Raw genomic sequence first — 17,690 nt, forward strand, 5'->3', positions numbered from 1 at the left:
TCAACCCCTCACCCTCACTCACCCTCACTCACCCTCAACCACCCTCAACCCCTCACCCTCACTCACCCTCAACCCCTCACACTCACCCTCACTCACCCTCACTCGCCCTCACTCGCCCTCACTCGCCCTCACTCGCCCTCACTCACCCTCACTCACCCTCACTCACCCTCACCCTCACTCACCCTCAACACCTCACCCTCACTCACCCTCAACCCCTCACCCTCACTCATCCTCAACCCCTCACCCTCAACCCCTCACTCACCCTCACTCTCACTCACCCTCACTCACCCTCAACCCCTCAGCCTCACCCTCACCCTCACTCACCCTCAACACCTCACCCTCACTCACCCTCAACACCTCACCCTCACTCACCCTCAACCCCTCACCCTCCCTCACCCTCAACCCCTCACCCTCCCTCACCCTCAACCCCTCCCCCTCGACCCCTCCCCCTCAACCCCTCACTCACCCTCACTCAGCCTCACTCACCCTCAACACCTCACCCTCACTCACCCTCAACCCCTCACCCTCAACCCCTCACCCTCACTCACCCTCACAACACTTATTGTGTTACAATAGGTGTCACATTTGCAAAAGATAAAACTATTGGCATTGTAAATAACAAAGCTATTAATTCGCTATTTTCAAAACAAGCACATAAATAAAAAATGTGTCCTTTACAATACCAATAGCTCAAACTTTCCTAATGCAAGACCTATTGCATTGCTGTGCTTCTCTCCCCTGCTGCACTCTCCTGCTCTCTAGAGATGTGGCCTAGCGACAAGAGCTGCCATCTAAGTCACGTAAATACAAAATATGTTGCATTCCAAATGCTATAGGTGTCACATTCGCAAAAGCTATAACTATTGGCATTGTAAATGACAAAGCCATCAATTTAGCAATTTTAAAAACCAACAAATAAATAACATATGTCATTTACAATACCAATAACTCCAACTTTTCTAATGCGAGACCTATTGCATTTCCACCCTACAACTCTACACTCCAACTACAACTCTACTCTCCAAATCCACACATAAATAACGTAAGGCAACATTTATTTTAATACGTAAAATTCGGATTACACACTTGTAGCTATTAAAACATTAAAACTTAATGCAACGCAAGGACAGTGCAGCAATTAATACACAAAAATAAAGAAAGGGATTGTAAAATAAAAGAGTTCTTTCACAAAGATCATAAATGCACACAAAATAGACAAACATATGAATACACAGCAAAAAATACAACAATTTTTAAGTGGACAAAGTGAGCTAAAGGAAAAAAATTCACAACAGAAAGCACTTACTAAAGTAAGGGAAAATAAACAAGTAAACAATGCCAGAAATAATCAAAAACACAAACAAAATGCGTCATCACAAAAGCACAAGACTCTGGTGTTGCTCTGACTGATGCTGCTGTTGCACGAAGTGTTTTGGTGGTGCTAAGTGCACAACCACAGGAACACCGTACACCAAAACAGCATCAAACAACATCAAAAGAGCACTACTCAACAACACAACAGCCAACGCCCCTTGCCCACGCAGCTGTTCACAAAAAATTAGGGAAGTACAGAAAATACAAAAACATCCTAAGACGTCTACCCTTATGCCCATAAATTAAAAGCTACACCCGTATTCTCACTGTTGCATACATCAAAGATAGTTCACATACACATTCTGATCTAACACATACTAAGCTACAAAACACGTTTGGGGAAGAAAATAGACTGCATACAGTACTACAAATTTACACATACTATGGCAAACTCCAAAAGGCTCACATGCACTCACCCTCACACCGTCAAAGTCCAGCCTCCAACTACACCCTATAACTACAATACAACTCTACAACTCTACACTCCAAATACAACTCCAGCCTCCAACTGTACACATAAATATTGTTAAGCAACTATTTGAATTATAAGTAAAAAGAGGATTACACACTTGCAGCTAGTCCAAAATGCAAACTTAAAGCAACGCAAGGAGGGTGCAGCTATTAATACACAAATATGCAAACAGGGATTGGAAAATAAAACAATTCTTTCACAAAACGCATAAAATACACACATTACATCACTGTACATCCTCTTAATACATTGCTAGGGAAAATAAATTCAGCAAATACACAAAGTTTCCTTTAATACATCGAGTACCTCAATAACATATAATCCAGCTACTTCAGCATCACAGGAAAAAAACAATGCAAACACAACATACATAAATATATTATAAACTAAATAGCACTTCAAAGTTCAAATAACAGCTCTTGTACGTCAAATAACAAACACCAGCAAAAAATACATTACATTACAGTTTTAGAAAACATATGCATTACATATCGACAATTGAAAACAAGACTTTAATTTACATTACATTACAAACATTTACAAATATTACGATCGAAAAGAAAATGTGTCAACAGTTATAAAAACACCCTCCTACTCAGTCGTTAACTTAAAGATAGTATAGATACTACATTACATTACATAAAAAAACACTTTGGAATACATTCTTACCTGTCAAACGACGCAGCAACAGCACAGGAACAAGAACACGCCTTCCGCGCACCAACATTCTCGATCTCTGGGGAATTCCACCGTTGACGTAAGCAAATCGGAACGCAACGTCAAAAACGTCGCGCTCCGATTGGCTAGAAATAAGCGTCAAGGAAACGTAAACACTCACAACACAAAAATAAACTAGAACGCTAACGTAGGGAACGTCAAGGTGACGCATTGCGTCGGCCATTTTTAAAATAATAAAATTAATACGGGACTCCACAGACACCTAAAACACACATAACACCACACAGTAATTAAAAAACATACACAGTTCTATTACATACAAATATACACATAAGGCAGGACAATTACAAAGGGAAGATCTATCACGTTTTTTTTTACACGACACATATTAAATAATTAATATTAACATACACACACTCATAACATCACCCTCACACACCAAAACTATCACACTCCTTCACACACCCTCAATCACCCTGACACAACATCTCCCTCACACACCATCACACACCTTCAGCCTCACACCCACTCACTCACACTCACCCTCACACACACTCACACCCCCTCACACTCACACACACTCACACACACTCACACACCCTCACTCCCCTCAAAAAATAACACCCCTCACAACAAGCTCACACTCACTACACCGGACAGCCGCACCCACTCACACCCCTCACACTCTCTCACCATCAACACCCCTCAGCCTCACACAGCCTTACCCTCATCCCCTCACCCTCACACCCCCTCAATCACCCTGACACCATCACCCTCACACACCCTAACTCTCACCCTCAACAACTCACACACACTCACACTCCCTCGCTCACCCTCACCCTCACCCTCACACACACACACCCTCACCCTCACACCCCATCACCCTCACACACCCTCACTCCCATCACAACATCACACCCCTCACAACACTCTCACACTCACTACACCTCACACACTCACCCTCAAAAACCCTCACACCCCCTCACTCACACTCACTCACACTCACTCACAATCACTCACACTCAGCCTCACACACCCTCACGCTCACACACCGTCACACACCCTCTGCCTAACAACACCTCTCTCACCCTCAATCACCCTCACACACACTCACACTCACACCACGTCACACACCCGAAACCTCACACCCCCTCACTCACCCTCACACACACACCCCCTCATCCTCAAACACCTTACCCTCACACACACCGCTCCCCTAAAACCCATCACAACACTCTCACACTCACTACACCTCACACACTCTCAGACGCAAACAACCTCACTCATCCTCACCCTCACACACACTCACACCCCCTCACCCTCACACCCCATCACACTCACACACGCTCACTCCCCTCACCCTCACAACAACACCCTCACACCCCCTCACTCACACTCACTCACACTCACTCACAATGACTCACACTCACCATCACACACCCTCACCCTCACACACTGTCACACACCCTCTGCGTAACAACACCTCTCACACCCTCACTCACCCTCACACACACTCACACTCACGCACCGTCACACACCGAAGCCTCACACCCCCTCACTCACCCTCACACACACACCCCCTCACCCTCAAACACATGACATTCACACACAGACCCTCCCCTGACACCCGTCACAACACTCTCACACTCACTACACCTCGCACACTCACCATCAAACACCCTCCCACACACTCACCCACGCTCAGCCTTGCAACTTGTCACAATAAACACGCCTCACACTCACACACCCTTACCATCATCCCCTCAGCCTCATTCACATTCAATCAACATCACAACACCTAACTCTCAGACTCACCCACTCACACACAATCAAACTCCCTAACTCACCCTCACACACCCTCAGCCTCACACCGTCACACACCCTCACTAAACATCAAAAACACTCACTCACCCTCAAACACCCTCACCAACACACACCGTCACATACACTCAGCCTCACAAACACTCACTCAACTTCACCATCACACACACTCACACCCCCTCACACTCACACTCCCTCACACTCACAACACTCATGCTCACACCCCTCACACTCACATTCCTCACTCTCACACCCCTCACCCTCACACCACTCAAGCCACAGATGGGTATGCGATGGGAGGACGCTCAGCTTGCAGGGCTGTGCTTCTATCCCCTGCTGCACTCTCCTGCTCTCTAGAAATGTGGCATAACAACATAAGCTGCCATCAAAGTCACATCAATACAAATCATGTGGCATTCCAAATGCTATAGGTGTCACATTAAAAAAAATAAAACTATTGGCATTGTAAATGACTAATCTATCAATGTAGCTATTTGGAAAAACTAAAAAAAAAAAAAAATTTACAATACCAATAGCTCCCACTTTTCTAATGCGAGACCTATTGCATTTCCAATGCTTGTTATTGCTAGCTCGTATTTGGGCCTGAAGGGTGTAGCAAACTCCATTTTGAAATATCTGAACATGCGCAGTCAAGTTCAGAGAACCTTGAAATCCCTGGCATTAAAACATCGCCAAGTCCTGACCTACTCACAATGTTCCTGGGAACCTGACCGAATAACCCCAGGAAAGGAAGGAATATGGAATGTTTAAATGCATTGTATATGATTTGAAACAAATATTGCTGAGAGGAATAAAAATGCTTCTACATGGCCAAGGCCCCCAAATACTGCAGGGACTTTGTACCGTCTACGTCCCCACACGTGCATTACGCTCTGCAGACCTCCACCTCGCTTGCACTATTAGGGTACGCAAGAGCAGAGCAGGTGGTCAATCATTTAAATCCATGGCCCGATGCTCTGGAATTACATCCCCCAGAGGTACGCGCCATACAGGACCATCGGCTCTTCCGGACACAAATTAAAACCTGGCTGTTCTCCTCCGGGTGCCGGTTATATTGTCACTTCATTTCCCCTGCTGTGCTCTGCCTTCTGGTCTGTCTGCAAGCGCTGGGACGCCCTGTTGCTGTGGTAGCCATGCTCTATATATATATACTTAACATAACATAACAAAGTAAATTATGGGCGGTAACCTGAATTAATTAAAATCAATGCAAAATTTCCTCATACTGGTATGGTGTGATGACCTCTCCTCGTCTTTCTGACCAATCAAATGAAGGGAACACATAGAATTAGCAACATTAAGGGGGTAGTACACACTACGAAATGGTATAACTAAGGTAGGTTTAGTTAGTTAGATTGCCCGACTTGTCACAGACCTGTCACTGACCAAACGTATGCTGAAGAAGATCGTCGATGCCGCAGACCTCAGAGGGCTGGTCGAGCACTCAGATAGAAGAATCGTGAAATTGCTCAGGGAGAAGACTCTGTCACCCAGTGGGATCTCGAGAGTAGCAGAGAGAGAGGGGTGTGACGCTGGTGTTGCACTTAGCAGAGGCTACCTGTCCCGTCTTGCATTTGTCCTGTCCCGTTGGCACCTGATTAGTCTAGAGCCCTTTCTTGTCCCAGCCCATGGCCAGGGCTGGTCCTCGCACCATTCTAGGTAAATATAATTTGTGTGGTATGTACCTTTTCCCTTTTTCACCCTTCCGAGGTACCAAAGCCTAAAAATATTTCTTTGAAGTCTTGCAAGTTTTATGCTTTAATAATTATTTTCTTACTTGAGAAGTCCCTGATCTCTCTGTTGTGGCAACTGATTCAGAGAATATTGCATAAAGTGTTTTCGACGTACCTGAGTCTGTGGTTATTTTTATTAAGGTAAATGTTATTCACTACCTATTATTCTAAGTTCTTTGATCCTTAGATTTAGGACGTACAGCAAAAAGTGACAAGGATTTGGTAAGTCATGGTGTACAGGTATAAGTGGTTTTGTGGGGGGAGCCTCGAATTGTGTCACAATCCATTACTAGGAAGGCCCTGGTTGAGGCTTACAGGGAACATCGGCTGTCCAATATGATGAGTAACGGTTCAACTGGTCAGCTGACTAATGCTTATCTTAAAGTTAAAAGTACCTATTGGGCCGAGACCATTTTGGATAGTATTCAACCAGCGTTGGCCAAAAAATAGTTTTTACAATTTAGATAATGGTGCTCCCGCTTCGTTCGTTTGTTAAAAACTGGGGGGACCATGATGCGATTGAATGCCCTGCCTGTGGTGAATGAGAGGAAACGGAGGTGCACGTTTTCTTCCACTACCACTCTTACAGGACATCTAGGCGACGCTGGTTAGTACAAGTATGTAAGAATATGGGCACAAGACACTCTAATGAGGCTTTTAGAATACTCAAAACTGAGTTGCAACCCCCCATTGTTTATTCAGTCCCCCATTATTTATTTTCCATGTGGTGCATGAGAAGGAAGTTTTTGGAGCCCGATCCCTAACGGTTGAACCCAGTATATGGTCCTTCCCCTTTTTTAAGAAATAAAATAAGATTTATTAATAATGTCCCATGATTGAACAAATTTAATTGTAATTTTATTAACAACGAAGCCTTAGCTTCTGTTTTAATATGTTATTTTATTATATGTGTGTGGGTCTCTAGTATGGTTTGTTCTAACAAATGCACAAATTATTTGCACTAGCACTTAATGGCCATTGCTCATGTGTACGGTGATTGAATGGAAGAACTGTATTAATGTTTTTACTAAGTTTTTATCCAAGTTTTTATGTACTGTGGACATTTATATGCTTTTATGGTCAATGTACCGAAATAAAGATTTTCAAATGAATGCCAGGTATAAGTCCTAAAGGTGAATAAAGTTCTGATAGGCAGGTAGATTAGTGATTATCAGTTCAAAGTGTGAATGTTTATGGGCCCAGATGAGTATGGTATTTAGAAATAACCTGAACTGGTAAATCACGCGCCATCAGCACTCATTTTGTTATTCTCTGTTCTTTAGGTGAGCAAATGGAAGGCACATTGCCCAGGTTTCGCAGCAGATAATCTGACCCTACTACAGTAACTCCCTTTGTCGAAATTTAGAAAAAACTTCTTTTGTTTGCAGTGGTGCGGTGGGCAGTCAATGAGTGGTGCATATCTGAGTCCCCATTTTGTTTAACAGTACGGTCAGCTTAGAAGGGCACTAGGTGATTCGGTTTCTGGTTATTTTCAAAGGTTTAAACATCTTCTTCTAGAGAGTCTGTTTGCTCAAATGGGTTCAATGGATGTTATTCATATGTTTTCCTAGTCTTCCTTGCTTGATTTTGCTTGCGAAAGTATCACTCATAGTCATGAAACCTTGGCCGCTATGGGGATAGCCAGACGGGCAGGCACCAGCGATATTTCCAGCCTTCCCTCCGAGCAGGGGAGGCACATACCGACGGCAGAGCAAAACTGGTTAGAACGCCTGCTGCTTAAAACCCAAGCACATAAACAGCACTTAAAATGGTCTCAGTTGTGCACAGACCCTGACAGGATTCCGCGTTAACTCACTAAAGGAGGTAGAAGGTAACCTAACCGGCCGCACGGCCCAAAGCTGAAAATAACCACAGCGTCTGACATCAATCAACAAAAGAACAAACATTTGCAATGCAATAGGTCTCGCATTAGGAAAGTGTGAGCTATTGGTATTGTAAATGACAACATTTTTTAATATGTGTTGGCTTTGAAAATATATAAATTAATAGCATTGTTATTCACAAGCCAATAGCTTACACTTTCCTAATCCGAGTCCCATTGGCTATGGTAATGCTTATTGGTAGCAAGCAAGGACAGTGCTGTTGTGGTGCTGAGTGATGATGTGGTTGGGCTGAGTGATGTGGTGGTGTATTAGAGTGATGTGGTGGTGTATTAGAGTGATGTGGTGGTGCATTAGAGTGATGTGGTGGTGTCCCAGAGTGATGTGGTGGTGCCCCTGAGAGATGTGGTGGTGCACCTGAGTGATGTGGTGGTGTCCCTGAGTGATGTGGTAGTGTCCCTGAGTGATGTGGTGGTGCCCCTGAGTGGTGCCCTTGAGTGATGTAGTGGTGCCCCTGACTGATGTGGTGGTGCCCCTGGGTGATGTAGTGGTGCTCCTGAGTGATGTGGTGGTGTCCCTGAGTGATGTTGTGGTGCCCCTGAGTAATGTGGTGGTGTCCCTGAGTGATGTGGTGGTGTCCCTGATTGATGTGGTGGTGTCAATGAGTGATGTGGTGGTGCCCCTGAGTGGTGCCCCTGAGTGATGTGGTGGTGTCCCCGAGTGATGTGATGGTGTCCCAGAGTGATGTGGTGGTGTCCCCGAGTGATGTGTTGGTGTTCCTGAGTGATGTGGTGGTGTCCCTGAGTGATGTGGTGGTGACCCTGAGTGATTTGGTGGTGCCCCTGGCTGATGTGGTGGTGTCCGCGAGTGATGTGGTGGTGTCCCTGAGTGATGTGGTGGAGAGGTGTGGCTCACTGGTTAGAGGCGGCAGACCTGTAAGCAGAGAACGGCCCGAGACCAGGGTTCAATTCCCGACGCGGCAGGGTCTGGACCAGGGGTCAACGGACTCGATAATTCTCGCCTCAGTGCCTACTCTAACCAGGGAACATACTCGGTAACTCTGGGCATTAAGCTTGCCTCATCTCTACAACGGCCCCCCGCAGACGCTGGGGATGTTTGGTTTCACCCTGGAGATACCCAGAAAGGGACCACCTCACAGGGAAAACCAGGACGGGTTCCCCAGCGGTCTACAGCGCCAGGACACTCGGGTAGAGTAACAGTGCGCTTTACAAGAACCCCACATTACATTACATTATGTGGTGGTGCCCCTGAGTGGTGTGGTGGTGTCCCTGAGTGATGTGGTGGTGCCCCTGAGTGATGTGGTGGTGCCCCTGAGTGATGTGGTGGTGCCCCTGAGTGATGTGGTGGTGTCCCTGAGTGATGTGGTGGTGCCCCTGAGTGATGTGGTGGTGTCCCTGAGTGATGTGGTGGTGCCCCTGAGTGATGTGGTGGTGTTCCTGAGTGATGTGGTGGTGTTCCTGAGTGATGTGGTGGTGCCCCTGAGTGGTGCCCCTGAGTGATGTGGTGGTGTTATTGAGTTATGTGGTGGAGTCCCTGAGTGATGTGGTAGTGTCCCTGAGTGATGTGGTGGTGTCCCTGAGAGATGTGGTGGTGCACCTGAGTGATGTGGTAGTGTCCCTGAGTGATGTAGTGCTGCCCCTGAGTGATGTGGTGGTGTCCCTGACTGATGTGGTGGTGCCCCTGAGTGATGTAGTGGTGCTCCTGAGTGATGTGGTGGTGTCCCTGAGTGATGTGGTGGTGCCCCTGAGTGATGTGGTGGTGTTCCTGAGTGATGTGGTGGTGTTCCTGAGTGATGTGGTGGTGTCCCCGAGTGATATGGTGGTGTTCCCGAGTGAGGTGGTGGTGTCCCCGAGTGATGTGGTGGTACCCTGAGTGAAGTGGTGGTGTTCCTGAGTGATGTGGTGGTGTCCCTGAGTGATGTGGTGGTGTCCCTGAGTGATGTGGTGGTGCCCCTGAGTGGTGTCCCTGAGTGATGTGGTGGTGCCCCTGAGTGGTGCCCCTGAGTGATGTGGTGGTGTTCCTGAGTGATGTGGTGGTGTCCCTGAGTGATGTGGTGGTGTCCCTGAGTGATGTGGTGGTGCCCCTGAGTGGTGTCGCTGAGTGATGTGGTGGTGCCCCTGAGTGGTGCCCCTGAGTGATGTGGTGGTGTTATTGAGTTATGTGGTGGAGTCCCTGAGTGATGTGGTAGTGTCCCTGAGTGATGTGGTGGTGCCCCTGAGAGATGTGGTGGTGCACCTGAGTGATGTGGTAGTGTCCCTGAGTGATGTAGTGGTGCCCCTGAGTGATGTGGTGGTGTCCCTGACTGATGTGGTGGTGCCCCTGAGTGATGTAGTGGTGCTCCTGAGTGATGTGGTGGTGTCCCTGAGTGATGTGGTGGTGTCACTGAGTGATGTGGTGGTGCCCCTGAGTGGTGCCCCTGAGTGATGTGGTGGTGTCCCCGAGTGATGTGTTGGTGTTCCTGAGTAATGTGGTGGTGTCCCCGAGTGATGTGGTGGTGTCCCTGAGTGATGTGGTGGTGTCACTGAGTGATGTGGTGGTGCCCCTGAGTGGTGCCCCTGAGTGATGTGGTGGTGTCCCCGAGTGATGTGGTGGTGTCCCTGAGTGATGTGGCGGTGCCCCTGAGTAATGTGGTGGTGTCCCTGAGTGATGTGGTGGTGTCCCTGAGTGATGTGGTGGTGTCACTGAGTGATGTGGTGGTGCCCCTGAGTGGTGCCCCTGAGTGATGTGGTGGTGTCCCCAAGTGATGTGTTGGTGTTCCTGAGTGATGTGGTGGTGTCCCTGAGTGATGTGGTGGTGTCCCTGAGTGATGTGGTGGTGCCCCTGGCTGATGTGGTGGTGTCGCTGAGTGATGTGGTGGTGCCCCTGAGTGGTGCCCCAGAGTGATGTTGTGGTGTTCCTGGGTGATGTGGTGGTGTCCCTGAGTGATGTGGTGGTGCACCTGAGTGATGTGGTTGTGTTCCTGAGTGATGTGGTGGTGTCCCCAAGTGATATGGTGGTGTTCCCGAGTGAGGTGGTGGTGTCCCCGAGTGATGTGGTGGTGCCCCTGAGTGAAGTGGTGGCGTTCCTGAGTGATGTGGTGGTGTCCCTGAGTGATGTGGTGGTGTCCCTGAGTGATGTGGTGGTGTCCCTGAGTGATGTGGTGGTGCCCCTGAGTGGTGTCCCTGAGTGATGTGGTGGTGCTCCTGAGTGGTGCCCCTGAGTAATGTGGTGGTGTTATTGAGTTATGTGGTGGTGTCCCTGAGTGAGGTGGTGGGTTCCCTGAGTAATGTGGTGGTGTCCCCGAGTAATGTGGTGGTGTCCCTGAGTGATGGGGTGGTGTTCCTGAGTGATATGGTGGTGTCCCTAAGTGATGTGGTGGTGTCCCTGAGTGATTTGGTGGTGTCTCTAAATGATGTGGTGGTGCCCGTGAGTGGTGCCCCTGAGTGATGTAGTGGTGCCCCTGAGTGATGTAGTGGTGCCCCTGAGTGATGTAGTGGTGTCCCTGAGTGATGTGGTGGTGCCCCTGAGTGATGTGGTGGTGTCCCTGAGTGATGTGGTGGTGTCCTTGAGTGATGTGGTTGTGTTCCCGAGTGATGTGGTGGTGTTCCTGAGTGATGTGGTGGTATTCCCGAGTGAGGTGGTGGTGTCCCCGAGTGATGTGGTGGTGTCCCCGAGTGATGTGGTGGTGTCCCCGAGTGATGTGGTGGTGCCCCCGAGTGATGTGTTGGTGCCCATGAGTGAAGTGGTGGTGTTTCTGAGTGATGTGGTGGTGTCCCTGAGTGATGTGGTGGTGTCCCTGAGTGATGTGGTGGTGTCCCTGAGTGATGTGATGGTGCCCCTGAGTGGTGTTCCTGAGTGATGTGGTGGTGCCCCTGAGTGATGTGGTGGTGTTCCTGAGTAATGTGGTGGTGTCCCTGAGTGAGGTGGTGGTGTCCCTGAGTGATGTGGTGGTGTCCCCGAGTGATGTGGTGGTGTCCCTGAGTGATGGGGTGGTGTTCCTGAGTGATGTGGTGGTGTCCCTAAGTGATGTGGTGGTGTCCCTGAGTGATTTGGTGGTGTGTCTGAGTGATGTGGTAGTGTGTCTGAGTGGTGTCCCTGAGTGATGTGGTGGTGTCCCTCAGTGATTTGGCGGTGTCTCTGAGTGATGTGGTGGTGCCCGTGAATGGTGCCCTGAGTGAAGTAGTGGTGCCCCTGAGTGATGTGGTGGTGTCCCTGACTGATGTGGTGGTGCCCATGAGTGGCGCCCATGAGTGATGTAGTGGTGGCCCTAAGTGATGTGGTGGTGTCCCTGAGTGATGTGGTGGTGCCCCTGAGTGATTTGGGGGTGTCCCTGAGTGATGTGGTGGTGTCCCTGAGTGAGGTGGTGGTGTCCCTGAGTGATGTGGTGGTGCCCGTGAGTTGTGCCCCTGAGAGATGTAATGGTGCCGCTGAGTGATGTGGTGGTGTTCCTGAGTGATGTGGTGGTGTTCCTGAGTGATGTGGTGGTGTATCTGAGTGATGTGGTGGTGTCCCCAAGTGATGTGGTGGTGTTCCTGAGTAATGTGGTGGTGTTCCTGAGTGATGTGGTGGTGTCCCCGAGTGAAATGATGATGTGTCCCCGAGTGATGTGGTGGTGTCCCCGAGTGCTGTGGTGCTGTTCCTGAGTGATGTGGTGGTGTCCCTGGGTGATGTGGTGGTGTTTCTGAGTAATGTGGTTTTGTCCCTGAGTGATGTGGTGGTGTTCCTGAGTGATGTGGTGGTGTCCCTGAGTGATGTGGTGGTGTCCCTGAGTGATGTGGTGGTGCCCCTGAGTAATGTGGTTGTGTTCCTGAGTGATGTGGTGGTGTTCTTGAGTGATGTGGTGGTGTCCCCGAGGGATGTGGTGGTATTCCTGAGTGATGTGGTGGTATTCCTGAGTGATGTGGTGGTGTCCCCGAGTGATGTGGTGGTGTTCCTAAGTGATGTGGTGGTGTCCCTGAGTGATGTGGTGGTGTCCCCGAGTGATGTGGTGGTGCCCCTGAGTGATGTTGTTGTGCCCCTGAGTGATGTGGTGGTGCCCCTGAGTGATGTGGTGGTGTCCCTGAGTGATGTGGTGGTGTCCCTGAGTCATGTGGTGGTGCCCATGAGTGGTGCCCCTGAGTGATGTGGTGGTGCCCCTGAGTGAAGTGTTGGTGTCCCTGAGTGATGTGGTGCAGCAGCACAGAGACTGAAGCTAAGAACACGCAGGGTTGTAAAATGTTGCTCCGATCGGCGGAGCAATAAGGAGGCAGACCAAGCTTATGGGTGGGAAAAGACTTTTTAATAATTCCTCTCACAGGGAGAGCGCCAAGCGTGCATTCTCGCCGACACTACACTCCAATTAGCGCGCATGCGCTATCGCTCCGTGATTCGCGTCTTCGTGCGTTGCGTGATGATGCAACCCGCGAAGACTAGAGCGCGACTCTACATATCTCCCCTTTTTACACACATTGAAATGAGTTCACCAAGTCCTCACGACTTAACATTCCCCCAGTTCAAAGTCTCTGAAACGATGGGGTTTGACTACCACTCTGCCCACGCGTGTGGTTCTTACCGGCGTGGAGACTTCTCGAGTGCAGTTCTCAGCAGGGCTCACCATACTGTCTCTCTGAGGACTCTGCTCTGCTCTTTCTGGAGTCGCCATCTTCTCAATCTGAGTTTCCTCTACAACAGGCATATCTTGATCTCTCCCATCCTCATAAGATTCCTCTTCTCTTCGGCACTCTTCACCTGCTGCAGTGACTCCTTCATATCCTCTTGTTCCTTGATCTTGTAGGGCTCTTCCTTCCTCCGTAGGCCACTGTAGGATCTTATTGATTTTTGCCATGCGATCTTGGGACCACACATTCCCATCGCTGAGTAACGCCGCTCTGTCGTATACTTCTTCCACTTGCAGAGGCGGGCTATACTTGCTCTCTCCTTTCTTTTTCAGCACCGCCAGTTTGACTCCCACCCACTCCCCTCTTTCAAGGGCTGCCTCTTTCACATTTCTTCTCCGATTGTAATGTTCAGTATATACTTTCTGAGCCTTCTCCAGGTTGTGTTGAACCACTGCTGGAGACCATTTGCTGGTGATGGTCTTTTCCCTCCAAACCACATTGTCTTTGGTGAAGGGGTGCCTGCCTCTCAGGATCTGGAATGGGCTGTACCATGTCGATGTGGGGGTTATCAGGTATGCCCAGATCATGCTCATGATCTCCTTTTCCCAGTCCTTGCCCTTCATGATGCCTGTTTGAATGGACCCCATGATGACCCGGTTGAATCTTTCTACCTGTCCGTTGCTCGAAGGGTGGTATATGGAAGTGTGCTTGGTTTTGATCCCATTCCTTTCCATATACTTGTACCACTCCTCGGACGTGAATTGCGGGCCGTTGTCGCTCAGGATTGTTCTCGGGATCCCTTCTCTCAGGAAAACCGAGGTGAGAAACTTTATCACCGTTTCAGCGTCCATGTCTTCCTGTATGTGAACCTCAGGCCACTTGGAATATTTGTCCACTAAGACACATACATATTTCGGCATTCCTTGGTTGTCCAAAACAGGTCCAAAAATGTCTACCGAGACATCCTCCCACGGATTGCGAGTCTGGTCGAATTTGCCCAAAGCTGGCCTTAGGGGTTTCAGAATTTTGTCAGCTCCTTGGCACTGATCGCAGTCTCTCACGTGCCTTTCCACTTGTATGTCCAGCCCAGGCCACCAGTACATTTGCTTCACTCTCATTTTGGTTTTCACTATGCTGAGGTGTCCCTCATGTAGCTGGGCCAACAGGTGCTGGATTAATCTCGTAGGAGGCATCACCTTGTCGCCTCGGTACAGGAAGATTCCCGAGTCACTCACTGACAGCTCCTCGCGGACTTCATAAAACTTCCGTAGCACTTCCTTTAACCTTTTCTTTTCGGGCCAACCGATGATTACGTACTTCTTGGCCTCACAGATTTCTGCGTCTCCATCATACGCTTGGGCCGATTCTTGCTTGCTAATCACCCTTTCTGAGTCTTCCATCACCGCTATCATCTCTTCATTCTCTGCTGCGGGGCTGGGAGCTTCTTCCATGGCTGAGGCTCTGCTTAGGTAATCAGCTACCTTGTTGCGTGTCCCAGGAATATATTCCACATCATACCGGTACTCCAGTAGCTTCAATGTCATTTTGGCTATGCGTGGCGTGGATGTCGCATGTCCACTCGAGGTAGGAACTTTGACAAGGAGCTCGTGGTCTGTCTGCAGTCGAAATCTCGTGCCCCACAGGAATTGCCTGAACTTCCCCATGTCCCATACCGCTGCCAGCATTTCCTTCTCAATAACGCTAAATTTCTGTTCTGTGGGAGATGAAGCTCTGGATGCAAAACTGAGGGTCTCCACTGTTCCGTATGCTCTCTCCTGTGCTAGGACTGCTCCCAGTCCTTTCTCACTAGCGTCCGTTGTCAGTATGGTCTGACCCATGGGATCATACCCTTGTAGTGGTACCGCCTGACTTATGTCCCTTTTTAACTCTTTGAACTCCTTCTGTGCTTCTTCATTCCACTTGAACGCTGTCTTGTCTCTTATCAGCTGCCTCAGTTGATGTGTTTTGGTGGCAAAGTGCTGGACGAACTTACTGTAATACTCGGCCATCCCCAGGAAGGATCTCACTTCTTCTTTGCTATTGGGAGCCCTGGCATCACAGATCACATTCACGTTCTCTCTTTTCGGCGTGATTTCATGTCCTCCTATCTCGTGCCCAAGGTATGTGACTGATGTCATTCCCAGCCGACATTTCTCCCATTCTGCTGTCAAGCTATTCTTTTGTAGTACACTCAGCACCTTATTCAATTTCCTGTCATGGTCTTCCTGGTCCATCCCCATCACCAAAATGTCATCCTGAAAGTACTGGATACCCTCGATGTCCTTGAACAAACAAAGCATTCGCTTTTGGAACACCGCTACGGCCGAGGCGAGGCCAAAGGGCATCCTGCGGAATTGATAGCATCCAAACGGCGTTATGAAGGATGTTAGCTTCCGGCTCGTTGGGTGCAGGTCTATTTGGTGATAGGCGGATGTGAGGTCAATGGTGGGGAACCACTTCACTCCCCTTGTTTTTGCTACCATTTCCTCAATGCGAGGCAGTGGGAATTTCTCCACAATCAGGCACTTATTTAGTTCTCGAAGGTCCACGCACAGACGCACCTTGCCATTGGGTTTTCTTGCCACGACCAATGGCGCCAGCCACTCCGAGCTGTCTATGGGTTCGATTACTCCTTGATCTTCCAGCCTACGCAGTTCCTGTTGCACGGCTTCTTTTACTGCTAGGGGAACATTCCTCACCTTGTGGGACACTGGATTTGAGTTCTCCTTGAGCAGGATTTTGTGTGTGAACTTCTCCAGTTTGCCGACCTTCCCTCCGAACACCTTCGGGAAGTCTTTTTTCATCTTCTCCAGGTCCGGCCAGCACTCATGCTCTGTCATCAACACTTGTATGTCTCCTCCCGGGTCCAGTTTTTTCCCCAGGTCGCCTTGATCTATCCACCCTAACACTGATGGACTCTTCTCTGCTACGTACAGCTTGCACTCCGCTGTTCTTCCTCTGAATTCGAACAGTAGAGTCCTATACCCCACCATGGGGATGGGCGTGCTTGTGTACGACACCGGCCGTATGTCTGGAGGTTCTAATCTGGGTCCTAGGCTGGGCTCAAACTCTTCCTCCCACACTGATCTTTGGACTATGGTGTACGGGGATCCTGAGTCTATTACAATCTTGATCTTCATGCCTCCTATCAGCATGTCGCATTGTGGTTCACGGGAACGCTTGCAGTCTATTCCCAACACTTGCTCCTCTATGCACAACACCAGGTCATCTTCTTCCTGCTCATCTTCTTCTCCTTCCGGTTGGTCTTGTGCCACGTACTTTACCACAGGTCTCTGTACCTTCCTGCGACACACACCTTTTCATAGTGACCTATTATGCCACAGAACATGCATTTCGCCCTGAACGCCGGGCAGCGTTTATCTTCGGCTGAGTGCATCGGGCTTCCACACCTGTAGCAGGCGGTCTTGCTTTCCGTTGCCTGTCTTCCTGACTGTCCGGGTTTTCCCGCCCATCTGTTTGCTTCTTTATTTTCTCCGGGTGCCGTTCTGTTCCTTCCTGAGGGTCCCGAATCTTCCACTCTGATTACCATGGTCCTCTGGGCGGTCTCCCTTTTTGCTGCTTCGGCACATCGTTTCGATAACTCTGCTTTCTTTACCATCGCTATGACCTCCTTCAGCGTCGCTTCTCCGTGTGCCCACAATTTATCTTGTACCGTCTTATTGGTCGTGTGCATAACGATTTGATCTTTTATGAATTCGTCCTAGAGGGCCCCGTACTTGCACGTTATCGCCAACCTTCTCAAAGCTGCGACATAGTCATCTATGGACTCACCCGTTTATTGCTTCCTTTGTTGGAAGTTGTAGCGGCCAATGGAGACACACACCGCTGGACGGTAGTGATTGTCCAGATCTTCTATGGCATGCTTAAAGACGTCAACGTCTGCTTGTGGTCTGGTCGTGGGCACTGAGTTAGTGAATACTCTTATCCCTTCTGGGCCTAGGTTGTGCAAGAGTATCCTCCTCCTCCTCGCACTGGGGAAGGGCTCCCCATTTTCATCTTCCAGGGCCTCAAGGTAATTTTTGAAATATTCCCTCCAGTCTTCCCATTTCATCTGGGGTTCACCTGATTTGGGCAAGAATGGGATCGGCGCTGTGAGCGATGACGCCTGTGTGCTCATTCTGGCCTGCTCTTC

The sequence above is a fragment of the Lissotriton vulgaris genome, chromosome 12, assembly GCF_964263255.1.
Source record: "Lissotriton vulgaris chromosome 12, aLisVul1.2, whole genome shotgun sequence".
In the NCBI taxonomy this organism is placed as follows: Eukaryota; Metazoa; Chordata; class Amphibia; order Caudata; family Salamandridae; genus Lissotriton; species Lissotriton vulgaris.